Source organism: Cryptomeria japonica, chromosome 11 (genome assembly GCF_030272615.1).
Source record: "Cryptomeria japonica chromosome 11, Sugi_1.0, whole genome shotgun sequence".
In the NCBI taxonomy this organism is placed as follows: domain Eukaryota; kingdom Viridiplantae; phylum Streptophyta; class Pinopsida; order Cupressales; family Cupressaceae; genus Cryptomeria; species Cryptomeria japonica.
The window spans coordinates 562,633,342-562,656,339 of record NC_081415.1 but is presented as its reverse complement, the minus strand read 5'-3'; the positions used below and the strand labels follow the sequence as shown (position 1 = coordinate 562,656,339).

The window sequence follows — 22,998 nt, the reverse complement described above, 5'->3', positions numbered from 1 at the left end:
TTGATCTTTTTCGATTATTATCTCTTAAAAGCCCTGAGACCGAAAAATGTCAAACTTTGGCATGGCCATTATCTCAAACTATGAAACCCTACAATATATCATCTATACCTACATGTAGATGTCATTTCCACCTACAATAGTCTCTGTTATTTTATCAACTTAAATTTATTTTCATATAGCAATGATAAACATGATGTTGTCAAATACTTCAATTTTGTTTAGTGAAAGGGTACTTTGAGTGATATTTTGCATTTTGCAATTGTATTGAACTAACCATGTCAACATGTATAAATCATTAGTGGAAGCATTATTTTTCTACAAAATCATCCCAATCCTTTTAGGCCTCAATTGTCTAGCAAAATCTATTAAGAGCCCCAAGACCAATAAAGTTACAAATTTTGGCATAACTATTATCTAAACTATGGCACCTATAGATCTCTTGTCTAAACGTACGAGTAGACATCAAGTCCACCCACAAAAACCTCTCTTGATTTTTCTTAACTCAATTTTTTTTTGCCCACCACAATAATAAATGCAATATTGCTAAATGTTATAGTTGTGTTCAAAGAAAGGGTGCTATAAGCAATATTTTATGTTTTGCACCTCGTGACACCAAAATAACCATGATAACACGTATAAGTGATATATTTACTGCTACAAAATATGTAAAAGAACTAATTAGACATCTTTGATATTTCCAAGCTACATCTAGATAGATTTTTTTCATGCTACTAGAGATTTTAAGGGCTACATATACATCTCAACCCGCTTTTTCATACTACTAGATATGTTAAAGGGTTACCTATACATCTCAATCCATTTGTGCTGCATTGGTTTGGCAAAGTCTCTTAATAGCCACAGAATTTGACATATTGCTGTGAATTACATTGTTTATGTGCATTACCATACAGCTTATAAGGTCTCAAATTGTCTTACCCTTCACTATTGTTCCACTGTGATAGCCATGTAAACCTTCATCAATTACCATTTGACATTCTAATTGCTTTGAATTTGTTTAACTCTCATTGCGATCTACCGTTATTGCTCATTTTAATCTCCTTCGACGAACATTAGATTATAAGATTGCTTCTTGCAATTACATCAGAACAAAAACTAATAAATTTTGAGAGATTTAAAATGAATACTAATAAAATTTAAGAAATTTAGAATAAATACTACTAAATTTTGTGATATTCAACTTCCTTCGTGCAGAACTTCGAATCAGGCTAACAACTTATAAAGCAAGGCAATCGCAGGCAGGCAGCTCGAATTCCTTCATCCCAAAAAAAATTCTTTATCCAGATTTCGATGGATTAATCTATGCATTATCTTGCTAAGTTATGGCGGAATTTTTCTCTTATCAGAGTTTCATCTCTCCATTTTTTGTAGGTCAAATGATGCAAACACAAGTTCCTCTGCACGCATCATCAAGATCCTTCCATAAATGAATTGTTGTCTTTTCGGTAGGCTTAGCCCTGTAAGCAAGATCAAGCTCTTGAAAATGTCTTAATTTAACCAGTAAATTGCTTGTCGGGGATTTATTGGCATTGCCAAAACCTTCTTTACAGCTTGCCAGACTACCTGTAATCCAAGTAACCAAATTAGGAACGTAATTCAATTTGACAATTGATTTGGGGGTGTGGGGTGCGCCTCGCTTCTGCTGTAGTGCAATACAGAAGCGACGCTCGAAGGCTCTGGCAGCAAGCTACCGTTTGAACCTTCCCCCTCAAGAAATTAATTTAATATCGTGTGGTTCATTGAACCACATATCAGATATTAAACTGATAAGAACAGATACTACACTTGATCTTAGCCAAAAGGCCGAGAAAGGTATGATTTGAAACGAGTCTTCCCCCCTAATTTATACGTACGTTATCCTCTTATTTATTTGCCTGCTACATGTGGGATAAAAAATCTCGACGGAGGACTCCTACAGGCGATATTGAAGTGGCCCCTCGGTTTTCTCGTATGCCCTAAAGGAGAGGTAACCCATATTTCTCTAAAACTTTGTAGATTAAATAATAAATAAAAATAGTGTGTTCATCATTCCCTACTATAAGATCCCTTCTGATAATTAATATAAAAGAGATATTTTATAACATTTATTAAATTAATCATCTGATGTAAAATTTTATACAAAGATATTTGGGAAAGGTTTTGTTTTGTATAATAAAAATTGTAAAGAAATAAAATAAATTACCTTATTTTAATTTGATTTTTTAAATGTGACAAATAATGTAGTCTAATTTTATATCAAAAATACTTGAGAAAGGTTGTAAACTAGCAGTTGCAGGAGTGTCTGCAATAGGACGTCGATAGGTGAAAATTCACAAATTCAACTACCTGAAAAGTCTCACTTGATTTCCCCAAGGGTTGAACTTGGTAACTAAGATTTAGGCAAAAAATAGGGCATCACCCTAAAGTTGCTCCATTGCATAGAAAATATATGTAAACATAGAAAATAATAAAGAAAGTCTTCTTTGCATGGTCGCAAAGGTCAAATTACTGGTTAATGTGCCCTTTTGTTTCTCATTTTTTGCTTCTTCGACTTCGCGATGGCGGAGGGAAGATAAAAATCTTCGTTCCTAATTTACATAGAAAGAAACAACCCTAGTAATCCTGGTGTAGAATACTTCATAAAGTTCCTAATTAAAAATATTCGTTGAAACATTGAATAAATTCCCTGCAAACAAAATCCACAAGGTTTAAGAGAGATTATATGAAGAAAAAAATTGACTGGCAAATAGCAAGGTTGTGAGTATTATATGATTAACGTATACACACCTGAAATGTATGAATAAATCTCAATCCTCTGCCCACTTTCTTGTTTGGCACACAAAGTAAACTACCAAGAAATATTAGTAAGTTACCTTGTTCAAAGTTCAAGAAAACAAGAGTAGAACAATGTCGATGCTCTCCTTAGCCCCAATGTGAAAACCTAAACTCCTTACATTGCAGAGACAATGAATCATCATCATATTTACATTGAAAGTAATACAGGAACCTTGCAGGCCTTAGCTGCACAAAATTGTAGATAAAAAATTGGTTCATTAAGGAATACCACTTAGGCACAAGAAAAAGAGATCTTATCAGTGGCCATGGCCCAAGAGGGGTTCAGAGGTGCGTGGTCGAGGTTTCATCAATTGAATAAGAACTGGAAGCATAGGCGGTTTAAGCTTTAAATAAAGTGATTGGTTGGGCCTTTTGGCTTCGCTCCTTTCCTATAGAGCCCGGGGAAAGATAAAGTAGAGGCCCATATAAACTCTATAAATTCTACTTCTGTAAATCCACCACCGCTAACGTTAAAAGATTTGGATTTTTCCTTTTGTAGGAAGATAAATTTGAAACTGCTAAACGACAACCCGCTGTATAAAAATTTCATTGAAGTGTAGATCTTGTTTAATTCTCTAGTTAGGGTTTTTCCCATATTCCCTAAATCCAAGAGCCAAGATTTGTTAATATCTATGGCTAAGATTTGTTACAATTTTCATTAAATTTGCATTGACAAGTTTCCAAGCTAGCAGGTTCAGCAACGTGAATTTTACCACTGGTCACCGAAAAGCAACAGTTGTCGGATTGTCTTGCACTTCGACGGCAAAAATCCCCCACTAAAAGCCTATCGGCTTAATAAATAAAATGAATTATTTTATTAAAATTGAATCTTTTAAATGTGACAAATAATCTAATCTAATTAATTTAACAATGAAATATGAAATAAGTTAATTTCATAATTTGGTACGGGTCGAATCCATGTGTGTGAAAATGAACCAAAATTAAATACAAGGTTTGCAGATTTGAACTCTACATGTAGATTTGAATTATGTACATAAAAATGATCTAAGCATGAGAGTTGAACATCTATTGCACCCATCATAGGGAAAGAGTGTCAACTTCCCCATTGCTTGTTATAAATATCTTTGAAAGGCTTGCAACCTAGGCTTGAGTATGTAACCATTCTAGGAATTTTTCATGTTCATATAATTAGTGAGTGACATTTCATGTTAAATATCCCCGAGGAGATGTGTATATTTTGAATGCCAAGCCCTAATATCATCAACTATGAATTTTGAGCTTCGAGGTCTAGAGCCTCCAACTCCTTATTCCAAGAGATAAATTAGGTGGGTCTTGTAGCTGAAACTAGAGCAATCCTTTGTGTGTGGCTCTATGTGGCATATATATTATTACCCTAAGAACCACTTGCTTCACTCATTAATTATCTAGGCATATTCATATTGTCCATCTTGTGAAGCAATTGTGACATTATATCAACCATTAGATCAAACTTCCTTTTGGATCAACCCTCAAGGTTATTTTTTGTGTTCATTCTTTCTCTCTCTCTCTTTCTACCATATTGTTATGCTCTATAACATGATTTATGAGAGATGATTTAGTCTCTAAAATTTTGATAATTTCCTAATCTCTCTCAAGTGATATTTGGTTGCTTTGTCAATATGTTGTATAAAACTAAAAAATATAAAGTTGAACTTTGAATGTATGGGCTAGCAAGGTCTACTTACATTTGATACCACTATACTATCACAGGCCAAAAGAATAATGCAAACTAATTCTTAATCTTCCACAAACACTTATTAGATAATAGCACTATCAAGCCCTATCACACAATTAGATGTAAGATAACTTAGATTTAAATTTATGTGCATACATCAAAAAAATTAGAACACTTCAATCAATAATGCCAACACAACATCTGATCTTCTTATTAGACAATGGACGATAAATATAGATGTAATCATTGCTTTCTTTACTATTACAATAATGACTATATTACATTCAAATGATTCTACAACAACGACAATGGTAAATTAGATCAATAAAATATGGTTGGAGTATGTTTCTAGTGAAGCTTAAATATGAACTTTTTATGTGTAGCATCCAAAGCCAAATGCCCGGGATATTAATGGAAAAACATGACCAACATTTTTTTTTTTTAAAAAGAGGTGGAATTAATTCTAACCATTCAATGTGAAAAAGGTGTTTGGACAATATGTGAAGACATACTTGTCATGTACATCGATGCATAATCATGGTGCCACAAGAAGAAAACTAAAAAAATGGGAAGAGATGGAACCCTAGTATTAGCACCTATAGACCATTAACAAGGTCTTAGCATTTATCGAAAACCAACAAGAACTTGACCCATGAAAGGTATTACGCCCTTTGGGTTTCAATACATCATTATTAGACTTGCTCTAAATTTGATATGCAAATTAGGGGATTGGACTACATTGGTATTAGACTTGCTCCAAGTTTATACCTAGAATAGGGGATCAAACTTCCATGAATTCTAATGCCCCAATATATGAATTACTCCAACTATGATACCCAAACAAGGGATTGGACTTCCACAAAGCTTGATGCCTTGGTATCGTAATTGCTCCAAGTTTGATGCTTGAATCAAGGGACCAAACTTTCACAAACTTTGATGCCTCAATATCAAACTTACTCCAAGTTTGATACCAAGACATGTAATCAAACTTACACAAAGTCTAATGCCCTACTATCAGATTTTCTCCAAGTTTGATACCCAAAAAAGGGGATCAAATTTCCACAAAGTATGATGCCACAATATCAAACTTACTTCAAATTAGATGGCTCAATATTAGACATGCTCCAAAAATGATACCCCAACTAATCCATAAATACTAAGGCTTGAATACTTTGGTATTAGACTTCGTACAAGTTTGATACCAATTTGAAAGGGTATTTAAAAGATCTACAATATGAGCACTTTGCTATAAAACTTCCTACAAGTTTCATACCCTGATATAAAAGGTAATTAAAAACTCAAGGCACAAAAGGCTCAAGTATTAGACTTCCCTTGAGTTTAATAACTTGACAAAAGAATAATACAAATTCTTTAAGGCTTGAAATTATATGGTATCAAAATTTCTACAAGTGTGATACCTTAATGTAAAGGTCCAAAGAAGAATCAAGGCATTGATAACCAACATACTCAACTTACACATTCAACAAGGCATAACTGTAAGGAAGTTAAGTAGCGGAAACAACTTCCTACACTAACCTTGAGAGGAGGGTAATGCAAAACTTTTTCAGATCCTTACAACAGTTAAAGAAAAATAGAAATAGATATAATAGCATTCATACCACAACACAGTGATTTACGTGGGGAAAACCCTTTCAGGAGAAAAACCCCACACTCCAAAAGCAGCTCAATATTTTATTCAGCAATCAAAAACAGATTACAACATACTTGCAGAGCAAGCTCTTCGCAGGAGTACCACTAATCAGAGATTCAGAGGCAACTCAATAGCCATAAGACTCTTACACACAACCTCTATCTCATACACCTCATAAATAGGAGATACAATACAAGAAACTGTCAAACGGTATTACAAAACCATGGGCTAAAACCACCCAATAAGGTGTAGCCGACCTTATCTCCCTTCTATGACATGTTAAAGCACACATCGACACGTGTCGCTCCCTTTTACAGCTCATTTATGTATCCGATACAAATTATTTTTCCTATTTCAGGAGTACAAACTTCCGGAGGCCATAACTTGAGAACCGGGCATCCGATTGACGAACCGTTTGAAGCGCCGGAAAGCTCCCGAAGTGCTCTATCACCTCGTAACCCTCTGCGTCGGTTACGGCCACTTTTCAGGGCGTTTCGGAGCCTCTAAAGCCCCCAAAATTAAGTTTAAACATTTTATTGCACCCCTCCAAGACGAAAACTTTAATATCTTCAAAACTAGCTGTGACCTTGCGACGCAACTTTACCGGAATGCTTATCTAGCCAACCAGAAGCTTTAGGGAGAGTTTCACACCATTTCGTGCTCAAATGAAAACTTACTATAAATAGTAACCTCACATAAATGCAAGGTTGAGACACCATTTTTCCCAACAAATCTCCCACTTGTCAAACACCTTGCATGAGCGGAAGGGAATGTCAACACAATGAATCAATTGCTAGGGGCCATAAGGCCCATAGACTCTGAACACCATCTGAACTTCTCTGTGCTCACAACCTTAGTTAAAGCATCTGCAACATTCATCAAAGTTTCCACCTTAACCAGCTTCACCCTACCATCTTCGACCATATCTCTAACAAAATGATACTGAACATCAATATGTTTGGTCCGGGCATGAAATGTCGGGTTCTTAGCTAGGCTAATTGCACTCTGACTGTCACAGTAAACTATCACTGTACCTTTTTTTATTCCAATATCCGAACACAGTCTCTTAAGCCAAATGGCCTCTTTACAAGCATGAGTAGCTGCCATATACTCTGCTTCAGTAGTGGATAAAGCAACCACAGCCTGTCGCTTACTCATCCAACTAATTGCACCACCAAAAAAAGTAAACACATAAGCACTGGTGGATCTTCTGCTATCAATATCACCTGCCCAATCTGAATCCACATAACCATGGATATCAAGGGATGTCATGTCTCCAACTGAATTACCATGATAACACAAAGAATACTCTGAAGTACCCTTCAAATATCTGAAGACTCTTTTGACTGCATCCCAATGAACTCTACCAGGATTAGACATATATCTAGAAAGTACTCCCACTGCTTGGGCAATATCTGGTCTAGTACAGACCATAGCATACATCAAGCTTCCAACCGCACTCTGGTAAGGCACTCTGCTCATGTCTTCCATCTCCAATGGGGATGTAGGACAATCTGAAACAGATAGTTTCGTTCCAACTGTAAAAGGAACACTCAATGGTCTATAATTCTGCATGTTGAACCTCTGTAACACTGAATTCACATACTTACTCTGGCCTAGCCATAGCTTTCTGTTCGCCCTATCTCTTCTAATTTCCATCCCAAGAATGTGCTTTGCTGCACCAAGATCTTTCATTTCAAATTTAGCAGCGAGCTGAGACTTCAGTTCTGAAATCATACCTTTCCCTTTACCAATGAATAACATATCATCAACATACAATGCAATGAATAAGAAATGATCACCATCAGATTTATAATAAACATAGTGATCTGATTTAGAACGTTCAAATCCCAAACTCAACACATATGTATCAAATTTCTGGTACCACATCCTAGGACTTTGTTTGAGGCCATACAAAGATTTCTTCAATTTACAGACCAAATTACTTTTGCCTTTCACCACATAGTGCTCCGGCTGTGTCATATAAATATCTTCCTCCAAATCACCATGAAGGAAAGCAGTTTTCACATCCATTTGCTCAACCTCTAAATCATAAGCAATAGCAACAGAAAGCAAAAATCTAATGGACGTCATTTTTGCAACAGGAGAAAATATCTCACCGTAATCAACACCCTCAACCTGAGAGTAGCCTTTTGCAACCAACCTTGCTTTATACTTCTCAATGCTTCCATCTGAACCAATCTTTTTCTTGAACACCCATTTACAACCAACAGGTTTTCGTCCTTTAGGCAATGGTACAAGATCCCATGTATCATTCTTTTTCAAAGCTGCCATTTCTTCCTCCATAGCAATCTTCCAGGATTCTGCATCATTCATACCTAATGCCTCTTCTACAGATTTCGGTTCATCCACACTAGTATTCAGAGCAAAAATACATCTCCAATCATCAGGTGAATACCTTTCAGGTGGTTGTCTATGTCTTGTAGACCTTCGAACAAGCTGAGTTGGAGGTTCTTCCTCTTCTTCTGAAGATTCAGAGCTAGACGAGCTCTCCTCAAATTCTTGCCTATTTAGGGGTCTCGATTCAACTTTTTCAGGTGTAGAAGGAAGTTGAATCACATCTTCTTTTTTAGTCTGTTATGGCTGCAATGTAACAGAAGGAGACTTAATTTCTCTAAAAAGAACACTTCTACTGTGAATTACCTTTTGTGCAACAGGGTCCCAAAGCTTGTATCCTTTCACACCATAACTATACCCGATGAAGATACATTTCACAGCCTTGTTCTCCAACTTTGTTCGCTTCTCCTTTGGCACATGTGCATATGCCTCGCAACCAAAAACTCTAAGATGTCTCAATGAAGGCTTGTGACCTGACCATGCTTCCATAGGCGTTTTATCAAGAAGAGCTGATGTAGGAGACCTGTTAATCAGGTAGCAAGCAGTGGCAACAGCTTTAGCCCAAAACTTTTGTTCGAGACCAACACCACTCAACATACTCCTAGCCTTCTCCATCAGTATCCTGTTCATTCTTTCTACAACTCCATTCTGCTGTGGAGAATACGGAGTTGTCTTCTGCCTGTTAATTCCACAGTCTTTACAGAATCTATCAAAATCATTAGAGCAAAACTCACCGCCATTATCAGTTCTCAAACATTTTATTTTCTTTCCAGTCTGCAACTCAACCATTGCTTTAAATTCTTTAAAACGACTAAAAACTTCAGATTTACTCTTTAGAAAATATACCCATGTCCTTCTACTAAAATCATCAATAAATGAAACATAATATGTGGATTTTCCAATCGAAGAGACATCTACTGGACCAAACACATTAGAATGGATAAGATCCAAAACACCACAAGTTTTATGAGAACTCGAGTAAAACTGAATGCGGTTTTGTTTTCCATAAATGCAATGCTCACAGAAATCAAAGTCAAGATTACAATCATTCAAACCTTCAACAAGATTTTTATTTTTCAAGGTCCTTAGACCCTTTTCTCCAGTGTGGCCAAGTCTCTGGTGCCATAACATAGTCTTCTCTGCAGGTAACTTTGCTTCAGACGAAAGAGCACCCTTAGGTACCCAAAAACTATTTCCATCTGCTGAAGGTGAAACCTTCAAATCTTCCAATGAAGTATCCGCAGATTTACTTTTTACAGAAGTGCTATTACACTCAACAGTGTATGCATCAAGCTTATACAAAGTGCCAAACCTGACACCTCTAGCAACTACCATAGCACCCTTAATCATCTTACATCCTGCTTCAAAAAAGACTACCTGCACACCTGCATCTATCAGTTTGCTCACAGATAACAGGTTTCGTTTTAATCCAGGGATATGCAGCACACCATTAATCCTTTTTATTCTACCATCAGAAAACCTGATTCTAACTTTACCTCGACCAACAATGTCTAGAGGTGAATCATCACCCAAGTATACCTTACCTTCATTAAATTCTTCATATTTAGAAAACCAATCTCTATTGGAAGTCATATGAAAAGATGCACCTGAGTCAATTAGCCAGGCATCATTACCTGTATGAGTCACCAAAGCTGCAATAAATGCATCGCCATCTTCCTTGTCGGACTCAAAATCAGAATCGAACCTTTTCTTTTTCTTCTTCTTCTTTTCTTCTTTGCAGTCCTTACGGATGTGACCCGGTTTACCGCAATTCCAGCAAATGACTTTGGACTTTCCAGGAGATTTCGATCTCCCTTTGGATTTGGACTTGTCACGCTTCTCATTTTTCTTGCCTTTCTCCTTAGGTCTTCCACAAACGGTTAGGGCTTCCTTTGAACTGATGGATACCTTCCTTCGCATCTCTTCACCGAGTAGGGCACCCACCACGTCTTCAGATTTCAAAACAACAGAAGTACTACCGATAGCCATAACAAGAGAATCCCACGAATCAGGCAAAGAGCAAAGCAAGATCTGACATTTCTCCTCCTCGTCCATCTTAACACCGACGGATACTAATTGAGCTACCAACATATTGAATGCTTCCAGGTGGTCTGCAATTCGTCCACCCTCTTCCATCTTCAAGGAATACAATTTCTTTCTTAAGAAAATTTGATTTAATAAAGATTTCACTTGATACATCTCACCAAGCTTAGTCCATAGCTTCTTTGTAGAGTTTTCATGGACATTGATTAGAACAAAGTCTGTCAGGCACAGTCTGATTAGACCCTTGGCTTTTCGGTCCATAACATCATATTGAGTTGCCGCAGTAGGATTTGAGGGCCTTTGGACATTCGCATCAACAACATCCCAAAGATCTCGATCTATTAGCAGATCTTCCATCTTCAGCTTCCACATCTCAAAATTACTTCCATTAAATTTCTCCACCTCTATTCTCCCTGACGAACTCGCCATCTGAATATTCCTGCAACAAGATCAAAAAGTGTCTTCTGCACAAGCTCCCACTCAAATCTGGATTAGTTCAAAAAACCCAACTGCCCACAATTGAAACCAAAGGTGATCAGGCTCTGATACCACTTGTAAGGAAGTTAAGTAGCGAAAACAACTTCCTACACTAACCTTGAGAGGAGGGTAATGCAAAACTTTTTCAGATCGTTACAACAGTTAAAGAAAAATAGAAATAGATATAATAGCATTCATACCACAACACAGTGATTTACATGGGGAAAACCCTTTCGGGAGAAAAACCCCACACTCCAAAAGCAGCTCAATATTTTATTCAGCAATCAAAAACAGATTACAACATACTTGCAGAGCAAGCTCTTCGCAGGAGTACCACTAATCAGAGATTCAGAGGCAACTCAATAGCCATAAGACTCTTACACACAACCTCTATCTCATACACCTCATAAATAGGAGATACAATACAAGAAACTGTCAAACGGTATTATAAAACCATGGGCTAAAACCACCCAATAAGGTGTAGCCGACCTTATCTCCCTTCTATGACATGTTAAAGCACACATCAACATGTGTCGCTCCCTTTTACAGCTCATTTATGTATCCGATACAAATTATTTTTCCTATTTCAGGAGTACAAACTTCCGGAGGCCATAACTTGAGAACCGAGCATCCGATTGACGAACCGTTTGAAGCGCCGGAAAGCTCGTGAAGTGCTCTATCACCTCGTAACCCTCTGTGCCGATTACGGCCACTTTTCAGGGTGTTTTGGAGCCTCTAAAGCCCCCAAAATTAAGTTTAAACATTTTATTGCACCCCTCCAAGACGAAAACTTTAATATCTTCAAAACTAGCTGTGACCTTGCGACGCAACTTTACCAGAATGCTTATCTAGCCAACCAGAAGCTTCAGGGAGAGTTTCGCACCATTTCGTGCTCAAATGAAAACTTACTATAAATAGTAACCTCACATAAATGCAAGGTTGAGACACCATTTTTCCCAACAATAACTTTCTTGATTTATGTGTTATTGTGAAATGGTTTGAGACTAACATTTATTAGAGCATGGAAACCATAATGCCTAGATGAGAACCTCTTAAAGGGATTCAATCCCAATAAATAGGGCACAATGCTACACTGAATACTTTACATAGATAAGGGACTACAAACAAAGTATAAGATTATGGGCTACAATAAGTCGACAACCACACAAGAAAGGGTATGGAAAATATCTAACAATAATAAATACACCATTTCTTTGTAAGGTTTTTAATTTTAACATCGTAGTGTTGTAAATTGCATCCTCATACAATTTACACTTATTTGGGGCTCGCTTTGGTGTTTTTCCCCTCATGCCCCGAACTTGACTGATTGAGTCGAAGTCAATGCCAAATTTGGAAGCTTGACACTTTTCTCTACTCACTAACTAAGTTGTAGCTAAAAAATATAGGTCTATAGTTCCCCGCACTCAAGTCCTCCTAGACTATGGTGCCTAGTGCCATGGTCTGGTCAAAATGGGCCTAAGTTTGAACCTCCAACAATCGAGAAAATGCTAAGCAAGAAAGTGCTCCCTAACATCAAACTTATTCAAATTTTCAACACCTTTCGTGAGGTTGAGTATAGATATAACTCCCTATGCCTTGTTCGAACATCTCTTTGTATAGCAATTTAATTGCAATTACAATCCAATTGAGCAAGTAATTAGTCATCTTCAAGACAATGAAGGAGAGACCAAGCATTAAAGCATTCAAGTTAGCATCCATGATCAAGTTTACATGTTTCCTCCATGAGTGATGACATGCATGAACTCCTACTTAGCAACGTCAACCTTTCATGAGGCTTAAAGGAAAAAAGATTCACAGCAAAGGTATAACATTTCAATTATGCATTTCCTTAAGATTTTCAACCTCTACCCTACAAAATATGTCTGAAAAATATGTGAAGACATATTTGACATGCACACTAATGAAAAATCATGGTTCCATGAGAGGAAGGCTAAAAAAATACAAAGAGATGCAACCCTAGTATTGGCACCAAGAGACCATTGACAAGGGATTAGCATTTATCGAAAACCATATAAGGAATTAACCCATGAAAGGTATTAGGCTCTCGAGGTTTTAACACATTAGCATCAAACTTTCTCCAAGATTGATATGAAAATTAGGGGATTGGACTCTTGGGGTTTGGTACACTAGCATTAGACTTGTCCCAAGTTCTATACATAGAACAAGGGATCAAACCTCCTAGAAGTCAAATGCCTTGATATTAAACTTGCTCCAAGTTTGATACCCTGACTAAGACATAAATGTTAAGGCTTGAAAATTTTGGTATTAGACTTCCTACAAGTTTGACACCATGATAGAAGGATAAATAAAATATCTACAATATGAACACCATGGTATTAAACTTCCTACAAGTTTGATACCCTAATATAGAAGGCATGTAAAAACTTAACGCACAAAAGACTTAGGTATTAGACTTCCCTACAGTCCAATACCTTAACAAAAGATTAATACAAAGTATTTAAGGCATGAAATTTAATGGCATAAAAATTATACAAGTCTGATACCTAATGCAAAGGTCTAAAAAAGGACTAAGGCATAACTAACACATTCAACTTGCACACTCAATAAGGCATAACTTCCTTGATTTATGAGTTATTACAAAATGGCTTGAAACTAACATTTATTGTAGTATGCAAACCATCATAGATAGATGATAACATCTTAAAGGGATTGAATCCCAATTGTATACACTTAAATTTGGTCTGGAGATAATTAATTAAATATGAAGTTATTTAATTAATAAACCTTTTTATTCCTCTACTATATAAATGAATTTAATGACTTGTTTATATAGTTCATTATTTCTAATTCTTCCCATTCTAATTCATTTATGCTATTTCCCAAATTAAATAATCAAATTCAATTATTTGATTTTATTTAATTATTCATCCTCATTAAACTTGAATTTTAAATTCAAATTTGGACACGTGTCCTAACCCTTAACCACCTAGCCTAGCCATATTCTAACCTAACCCATTCAACCTGGTCATGGATTTAACCAACCCTATCCCTTCTAACTTCCTCACTATAACCTCCTTTGGAGTGTTCATTCTCTCTTGAGGACACATGGCATCTTCGCCACACGTCCTTTATCCTCTTGACACTTTCCCTCTTGTTGGCATTTGTTGAGAAATCTTTTACACTTGTCTTCACAAAGGATGACAAGTGTCCTATCTCAACGTCCTCTCTAACTTCATCATTTTCACCCCTTGATATCTCCAAACTAAATCTCAACCATCAAATCTCACCACCTCAGCCTTGGCCTTAGAAAACCTATAAATGCATCTCATTTTAGTCAATCATCTCCCTTCAGTTCTAGCTTAATTCTGCATTTTGATCATCTTGAAATCTGCAATTTTGTAATTAGCATAGCATTTTAGCATAATCTTTAGCATAGCATCACATATCATATCAATCATGCATTTAGTTTGCATCATGTAGTTGCTCATATTTCAAGTAGTCATTTTGTTGGTCATGCTACTACTAAGAGACACATGAAAAAGATCTACAAAATCCTTGGAATTAGATGAAGATAGGACACCATTGGGAAGGCTGAGTTTGTATTGCTAATTATTAATTTTATTTCCATATAATTGTCTCATTTATGTGTTTTAGGACGGTTTAATGATTGATGCATTGTTTCCACACACGCCAATAAATAGGACATAAGGTTGCAACCATTTCTTTGTAAGGTTTTAATGCTTAACGTAGGTAGAACATAATCCACCTAACCAAATAAATTAATTAACAATCATGCAATAAACACAAGGATCATGTTGAACTTACTTACCAAGGTTACAGACCATCAATTAACTAAGTTTGTAACATACTACAAGTTGGAGGCTACTTCCTAGCATTGAAGTTTACATTCCATTACAAATAAAATACAATGACTAATGTTACAAGTACATGAGAGGAGTCAAATTACCTCAACATACATTTTCCAAAATTAACCAAATAAGAAAACTTAGGTAAGGAGTAGGGAACTCCCACTAACACCCCTGAAGCTCCTATGAGAAATTCTCCAAGATCTTTGACTTTTCTCATTGTGGTTCCATGCCACCCAACCATGTAGTACCCTTAGGTACACCTTATTGTGCTAGTAGATAGTCAATTAGAAACAAGCATAACATGCATGCAAAATAAGGGCATATGGTTTACTAATTGTAGCGTTGTAAATTATATTTTCATACAATTTCGTCCTCACCTAGACCTCACTTTGGTGCTTCGACATCTAATGCTCAATGTTTGTCTTGATTCTACTCAAACCACCTATCAATCTCACATATTCGCCACCTTCATTATTTCCCCCTCATGTCGGAGTCCTAATTCTCAAGACCAGGCATTGGGCACCCTCTAGCTCAAGACTAAAGCATCCAATGCCCTAGTCCTGCTAATCAAGATCCATTTTGGGTCCTTGAAACGATCATCTCAAATGAGTGGAAAATTTGATCTCGTGTTGGCCTACTCCAAAAATTCATTTAATTTTGAAGAAGTGAAGCATAAAAGGAAGTTTACCCCTCTCATTTGAAACCTAATCCTCTAAGTCATTTGAATTACACTCTACCAAATTCAAGTGAGCAAGCAATCAGTCATTCATCAAGCATTGGAGTAGAAGTGAAGTCAAGTTTATGCATTCAAGATGTCATCCATGATCAATATTATTTGAAGGTATTCTACAAGAAAACCCTAAAACCCTTACATGAGGATCAAACACAACTTCATCAAGGTATATTTCAATTATCAACATTTTTTTTTCAAATCTAGCCTTTCCCTCCAAAGGAAAGCATTTTGTAAAAAATTCCACTTCAATTTCAAGGTTAATTCCTAAATCAGGGTTTTACCTGAGGGAAACCCCTATCCCCAACATCTTTCCCTCTCTTTCTATGTGCAAAAAAAAAGGTGCAGGAATTGTACTCGAGAATTTCGACAAAGTTGACAACAATGAATAGGTTCAACTTTCAATGAAAGAAAATTCAGAAGACCAGGGCGAATTTGTACTACTTGGTCCTAAAAAATCAAACCAAACTTCTAGGAACAAGTTCTAAACATATTCTTTTGCCCGAATTTCAGTTTGTGACTTCGTGGGATATATGTAACAGTTTGTTTTCGACAATTGACTTCAATTATTCATGGTTTTACCCTAATTTCTCAATTACATTCCAAATTCAATTAAGAAAGAGGATAAATATTCCCAACCAGTGAATCTAATCAGAATTTTAGCCCTTTTCTTATTTTGATTGTGGCTAGATCTATTAGGTTCACTCCTCTTTCAATGTAATTGGCAATTTTGGCTTATTAGTGGTTTTATTATCTTAAACCCTAATTCCTAGTGTTCACCCATTACATTTTGGTGAAACCGACTCCTTTCATGCTTATTTTTTATTTATCATCTTAGATTTGATTTGTATGAACTTTAAAATTATTTATGCACTTTAAAATTATTTTTTGCACTCATAAATATTATTTACAATTGAAAATTTACATAAATTCAGTGGTTAAATTCACAAAATCCCTAATTTATTATTTTGAAATTGACTTGTGGGTTGCATAAATTTTCAATTGTGTTTTTAGATCGAAGCATTTAATATTGAAAATTAGAATTCAAATTGCTTAATTGATTGGTTAATCAATCATTTTTACAAAAAATTGCATTGCTTAATCATAGTTTTCACTTTTTGCATCCAATTTTCCCTCATTTATGAATGAGTTTTGTTACCATTAGTCCTACATACAATATTCCAGTGAGAAGAAGCTACAAAATTAATGCTTCCCAAGCTTTAAACACTAAGTATATGAAGCCTCAGTTGGACAATTTATTCCATGAGAATGTTGGCGCTTCCTCTAATCCAACAAATGACGTCATTTATTCTCGTTCTCCTCATAATTCTCGTGATGCAGATGAATCACTAACTAGGGTTACTATTGGCTAATTGGAGAAGATTGACTATGAATTTGAAATTCTTCTAAAATGGATGACTCAACAATACTTGGAAAGTGAGGCAATCCCCTTGATTGGAGGATTAAAAAGAATGGTGCAAAGTGATAAGTGTGGATTTGTTGTGTGGCCTTGCTCATATTGTTGACACTAATATTATGACAATCAAAAGTTGTGTCGAAGTCCTTGGTAACTATCAACCCACTAACCAAGTTAACCATTCCATTCTTATGCCTACATCCTTGCCTAGTGTGCCTACATTTACATCTTCTATCGTGGCTACTTCCAAAAAATGTTAATCCTACACATGTTAGACATGGGGGAAATCCTATTAAACAATATTCTTACATACCTCCTTCTGTGAGTCTTCCATTTGTTTCACAACCATATCCCATAACAACATATCACAATGTTCCACCTCCTTATTCTCAACTTCCACCTACATACAACAATATTACTCCTCCATCACAATCAAACATGTTCAATTTCAATCCATCCACTAAAGTAACCATCAACAACTTAGCCCAAACTATTACATCCCTACAACATCAACTGGCTTCCATTACACAATCCGAGTTCATTGTTCCCTCATTTGATGTAGTGAACCCACTATCAGATGACATTATTCATGTGGCTCCTCCTAAACATATGGAAGTCCCTCAATTGGATTTGTATAATGGAAAAGGTGACCCCTTGACTCATGCGAAGACATTTCAAACTTGTGTAGTGATTTTGCTCACGACTAAAGACTTATGGCTAAATTGTTAACTATAACCTTTAGAGATAAAGCACCGCAATGGTATTGTTTTTTGTCTCCTTGTTCCATTACTTCTTTTCAACAATTGGCTAATGATTTCATTCAACAATTTCAAAATAATATTGGTCCTAAGATTACTTCGATTCATTGTAAACAATGAGTTAAAGAAAAAGTGACTAATTTTATTCGTAGATATAAGCATTTGCATTCTCAAATTGCTTATCAAGTGCCTAATCATGATGTTCAAAGAATTTTCATTGCTTTTTTATAAAAGTAAATTAGAGATAAGCTTCTATTTTCTGAGTTTACTTTCTTTATGCAATCGTGTGTAGTGCTTCATAATTATCAGCTTCAAGTGAGTCAATTTGAATCATCCTATTCAATGGCTTTTGTTGATAAGAATGAGAGTGCTCAACAATCATTTGTGAAGTTCAAACCTAACAAAGGTTTCATCAATCTCAATGACAACATCAACACTCTTTAGTGGTAACCACAACATCAAGTGTGGCCCCTTTATCCAAATACTTTAGAAAAATAATTAACTCCTCTTTTTGAGTCTTTGTATAGTATAATGTCGAAGTTAATGGATGCTAATGTGTTGCAACTTCCTCTTGTCAAGCTAATTGACACTTACAATCCATTGCCACCTTACCATGATCCCAAAGCTTTTTGTCAATATCACTATCAATCTGGCTATGATACTTAGAAGTGTTATAAGTTGAGAATTAAGATCCAAGAATTCATTGATAACAATACAATACTTGTGGTCATTGACAATGACATTGAAGAGAATAAATCTATAGCTCCTCCTAATCAAAACCTCCAAATCTTTACTAATCCACTGTCTTCTCATTCTACCAATGTTGTTGAGTCCAAGTCTCTTGATTTTTCTCCTAATGAACTTGGTATGGAATCTAATAATGTTGTGAATCTTGTTGACAAACCTACACCTCCAAAAGACTTATGCATTACTTTTGATCCTACTGAGACTATTGTTGTGCCTGATGGCCCATTATATATCGTTGAAAAGATCAAGATCAAAGACAAACTCTCACGAGGGGTGCTTGTTGATCTAGTGTGTATGTGAATGTGGTTACAAAATAATATCTTTATATCTTACAATTGCATCAAGTTACCTATGATAAATTTGATGTTATGGTCAAGATGTATGATGGTTTTTCTTGCCCTACTATTGGTTTTATTACTCTTCCCATGGAGGTTGGTACTTGATTAGAAGTGCTATTATTCGTACATCAGATCAATTTCATGTGAATTTGGGACATCCTTGGAACTATCTTCCATGAAAGCTATTCTTTTTACAATCCATAGGTGTTTGAAGTTTCCTCATAATGGCACTATCGTAACAATTAATCATAGCCTTTACTAATCCACAATGAAGCGTGGCAATTTCACTCTTGATTACTTTTGGACTAAATAAATTGAAAATATTAAGCCTCAAAATGACATCCTTTTCTTATCCTATCAAAAATGGAAAAATGAGATGATCATGTCCTTGAGCAAACCTAGAGATCCTATGCCCATGGATATCCCTCCTCCTTATAATGGACCTGGTATTCTTCCTAATCCTTTTATTCCTCATATATACACCCCAACTCCACCTCCTCCTTTTTATTAAGGAAAGTGATTGGCATCTAGTGTCCCTCAACCTATTAGGGTTTCTTTTGTTCCTTCTCCTATAAGGGAAAAAAACAAGCCTATGTCCATTGATCCTAAACCTTTGCAAGTCTTGAATAAAACTAAAAGGAATCCTTGTGCGAGAGAAAGTTGACGAAGATGTTGTGCTAAGGCTCATGAGATTACTTCCCAAACCATTTCCTCCTCGAAGACACTAAAAGTTGACTTGGTCCCATTTGTCCAACCTTCACCTAACCTTGGGGAGGAATTTCACATCAAATCACCTAAATTAAAAATGTTTAAGAAGAATGATGGTTCAACTAAGTATTTTCGTATTAGAGATCCTATTTTTATTAATCTAGATGATGATAATGTTGCTCCTTCTAACAATGTTGATTCTGATGATATGTATTAATCATGAATTATCTACATATTTTTCAAAAGCATTAACCATATCTCTTAGTGACAAACAAAATGACGCATCGTTAGAGTATGGTCTTTGTTTGGAACTTGTAGCAGCTCCATCTACCATGCTCAAAGTGGCCACTCTTACATCTTGTCCACCATCCCTAAATGATGTTTAGCAATATTGGGAGGCAGATGATTTGCTTGACTAGCTTCATTCGTGTCATGGAGTCTCTTTTGTGTGTTTTATTTATCGTAATGTGCTTCCCCTGTACTATGTTGCTTGATATATTTTTGTATTATGTTAGGTTCTCTTCAGATGACCCTTGTTACTCTGTTGGTACAAGGTAATAAAGAGGTTGAATCTGTTGTGAAATTATATTATTTATATCTCAATTCTTCTATATGTTGTGCCTTGTGTTGTCTACTCGAGGATGATGGAAAGCGTTTCAAGATCTCTTTTTTATCTCTTCCATGTTGACTCAAAAAGACACTTGTTCTCTTCTTCCATTGCGTTTGTATTTCCACTACCTTTGGGGGATGAGGCCAATTCAATACAAATATTCTTGATATACATTATTTATTATAAGAGCATATTGACCCCAAAGTTAGTGGATCCCTTATGTTCTTTTTCCTATGTGTTTCGTGACCATTATCCTTTGATTTGTCCTTTCTTGGGGGCATCTCATTGTGGTAATGTTATAGATGCATGCTACCTTAAAGCAATCTCTCTCGATAAGGTGTATGCAATCACTTTAACGTGGGGGCATACACTCCACTCAATGTTACACTTTATGCACACACCATGACATGTTTTCGATTCTCAAGTTACTTTGCAAACTGAGCCTTTTGCTTTGTAATTTTTCTTTTTCTTTGTCATGACTCATAGAAAGAAAATATTACCAGGCAAATGTAGTTATGCTCTCTATCTTTTTCCTTTCACGTGTTCTTTTTTATTTTGATATTAGAGTAGTAAGATCCCAAAGTCCTAGGGGTTTTGTTGTATCTTGTCTCTTTGACATCTTAGTGAAAGTTTTTCGATGCAACTTTGTACTTTAGGTCACGAGTATGCTTAGTCTCTAACTCTTGCTAAAGTGGGGGCTAAATGTAGCATCATAAATTGTATCCACATATAATTTCTTCCTCACTTGGACCTCACTTTGTTTCTTTTGTGTCTGATGCCCAATGTTTGTCGTAATGCTACTCACACTGCTTATCAATTTTACATTTTCATCACCTTCATTATCTCCCCCTCATGCTGGAGTCTTGATTCTCAAGACTAGGGCATTGGGTGCCCTGGGCCTAGCTTAGGACTAGGGTGCCCAATGCCCTGGTCCTCCTAATCGGGTACCATTTTGGGTCCCCATAATGATCATCTCAAATGAGTAGGAAATTTGATCCCGTGTTGGCCTACTCCAAAAATTTCATTATTTTTCAACCAGTCAAGTAAAGGAGGTCTACCCCTTTCATTTGAAACCTGATCCTCCTTGAGTCATTCAAATTAAACTCTACCAAATTTAAGTGAGAAAGCAATCAATCATTCATTAATCATAGGAGCTGAAATGAAGTCAAGTTTATGCATTCAAGATGGGATCCATGATCAATATTATTTGAAGGAATTCTATAAGACGACCCTAAAACCCTTGCACGAGGATAAAACACCACTTCATCAAGGTATATTTCAATTATCAACACTTTTGTTTCATATTTGGCCTTTCCTTAAAAAGGAAAGAATTTTGCAGGAATTTCCATTTTAATTTCAAAGTTAATTCCTAAACTGGGGTTTGACCTAAGGGAAACCCCTACCCCCAACATCTTTCCCTCTCTTTTTGTGTGTAGGAAATAGGTGCAAGAGTTGTACTCAATAATTTTGGTAGAGTCGATAGTAATGAATAGTTTCAGCTTTCGACGAAGGAAAATTCAAAGGAGCAAGGCGAATTTGTACTACCTAGTCCCAAAAAAATCAGGGCGAACTTCTAGTAATAGGTAGTTTGTGGCTCCATGGGATATCTGTAGCAGTTTATTTTCAATACTTGACTTAGGTCGTTCCCCTCTCACCGGCCTTATGGGATTCTCAGGAGGGAAAGACCACTAAAGATGTGTACTATTGAAAAGAAAAGATGAGTCTAGCTTTCTGATCACCTAATAAAGGTGAGAGCATACTCGCCTATCATCAAATACACATAAGACATGTTTATTCATTTTCATTTGTAATTAGTCCATGTGCCTAATTTATCAAAAATAAGTGCAAAATCCAGCGACTGCAAACAAAGTTAGTAGTTTATTATGCATTCTTTGGTTGTGAAATGGTTTATAACTCTGATCTTTTACAACGAAATAGGTACCTGGAAAATCAACAAACTGCAAATTAGGTTCGAGAAAATGACAGTCTAGATGCAAAAATGAGAAATGCAAAACAAAACATTAAATCAGTTATGAAAAACTAGAACTTTATAAAATCTACTAAAATCGCTGTCAAATTAACCAAAAACACCATTCTGGAAACCAAAAACGTTGCTCTGCATCCCAAAAATGCTGACACAAAGACTAGAAATGCTGCTATGTGGCCTAAAAATAGTAACATATAGACTAGAAATGTTGACAAACTGACCAGGAGCACTGCAATATAGACCAAAAATGCTAAATTAAATGAAAATGTAGAAACAAAGGTGAAACCCCCTCTAAAAATGCCATTTGAAGTGTCGGGACGCTAAAACGGAGACTGAGAACGTGAATTTGGAAGTCAGAAGAGCTAATATGCACACCCAAAAAGCTATTGAACCTGTCAATGAAATTTCCTGCAAGCAAACTTGTTAAAGATCAAAGGGGCTAGGCCCCACGGTGGGTGCCAATGAATGTGATGCTAAAAATTAGTGTCAATTATAATAAAAAAGTACATAGATGAGACAACAAATGAAATTAAGAAGCAAATTGAAAACTAAATAAATACAAACTAATGGACTCCTTTAAGATGTCCCATCTTCCTCTATTTTTGAGGACCTTGAAGGTGTTGGATTGTTGACTCTTAGCAAGCCATGACCTCCAAAGTGGCAACTCAAAAGTGAAGTAGCTATATGATCACGATAATGCAAATACATGAGGCTAGGATGATTTGATGCATGATTATAACTAAGATGATTGATTAAGCTACATGATTTGATATGAAAACTAGATTATCATGATAAACACTATGTTAAACATGATCT

General features: G+C 35.9%; 1 non-coding gene across 1 annotated transcript; it reads right to left on the bottom strand.

The window, feature by feature from the left end:
• Nucleotides 1-1,639: 1,639 nt before the first annotated feature.
• Nucleotides 1,640-1,834, bottom strand: LOC131026672 (U2 spliceosomal RNA). Its single transcript, XR_009102369.2, has one exon. It is a non-coding gene; the product is annotated as a U2 spliceosomal RNA (small nuclear RNA).
• Between the last annotated feature and the right edge of the window lie 21,164 nt (nt 1,835-22,998).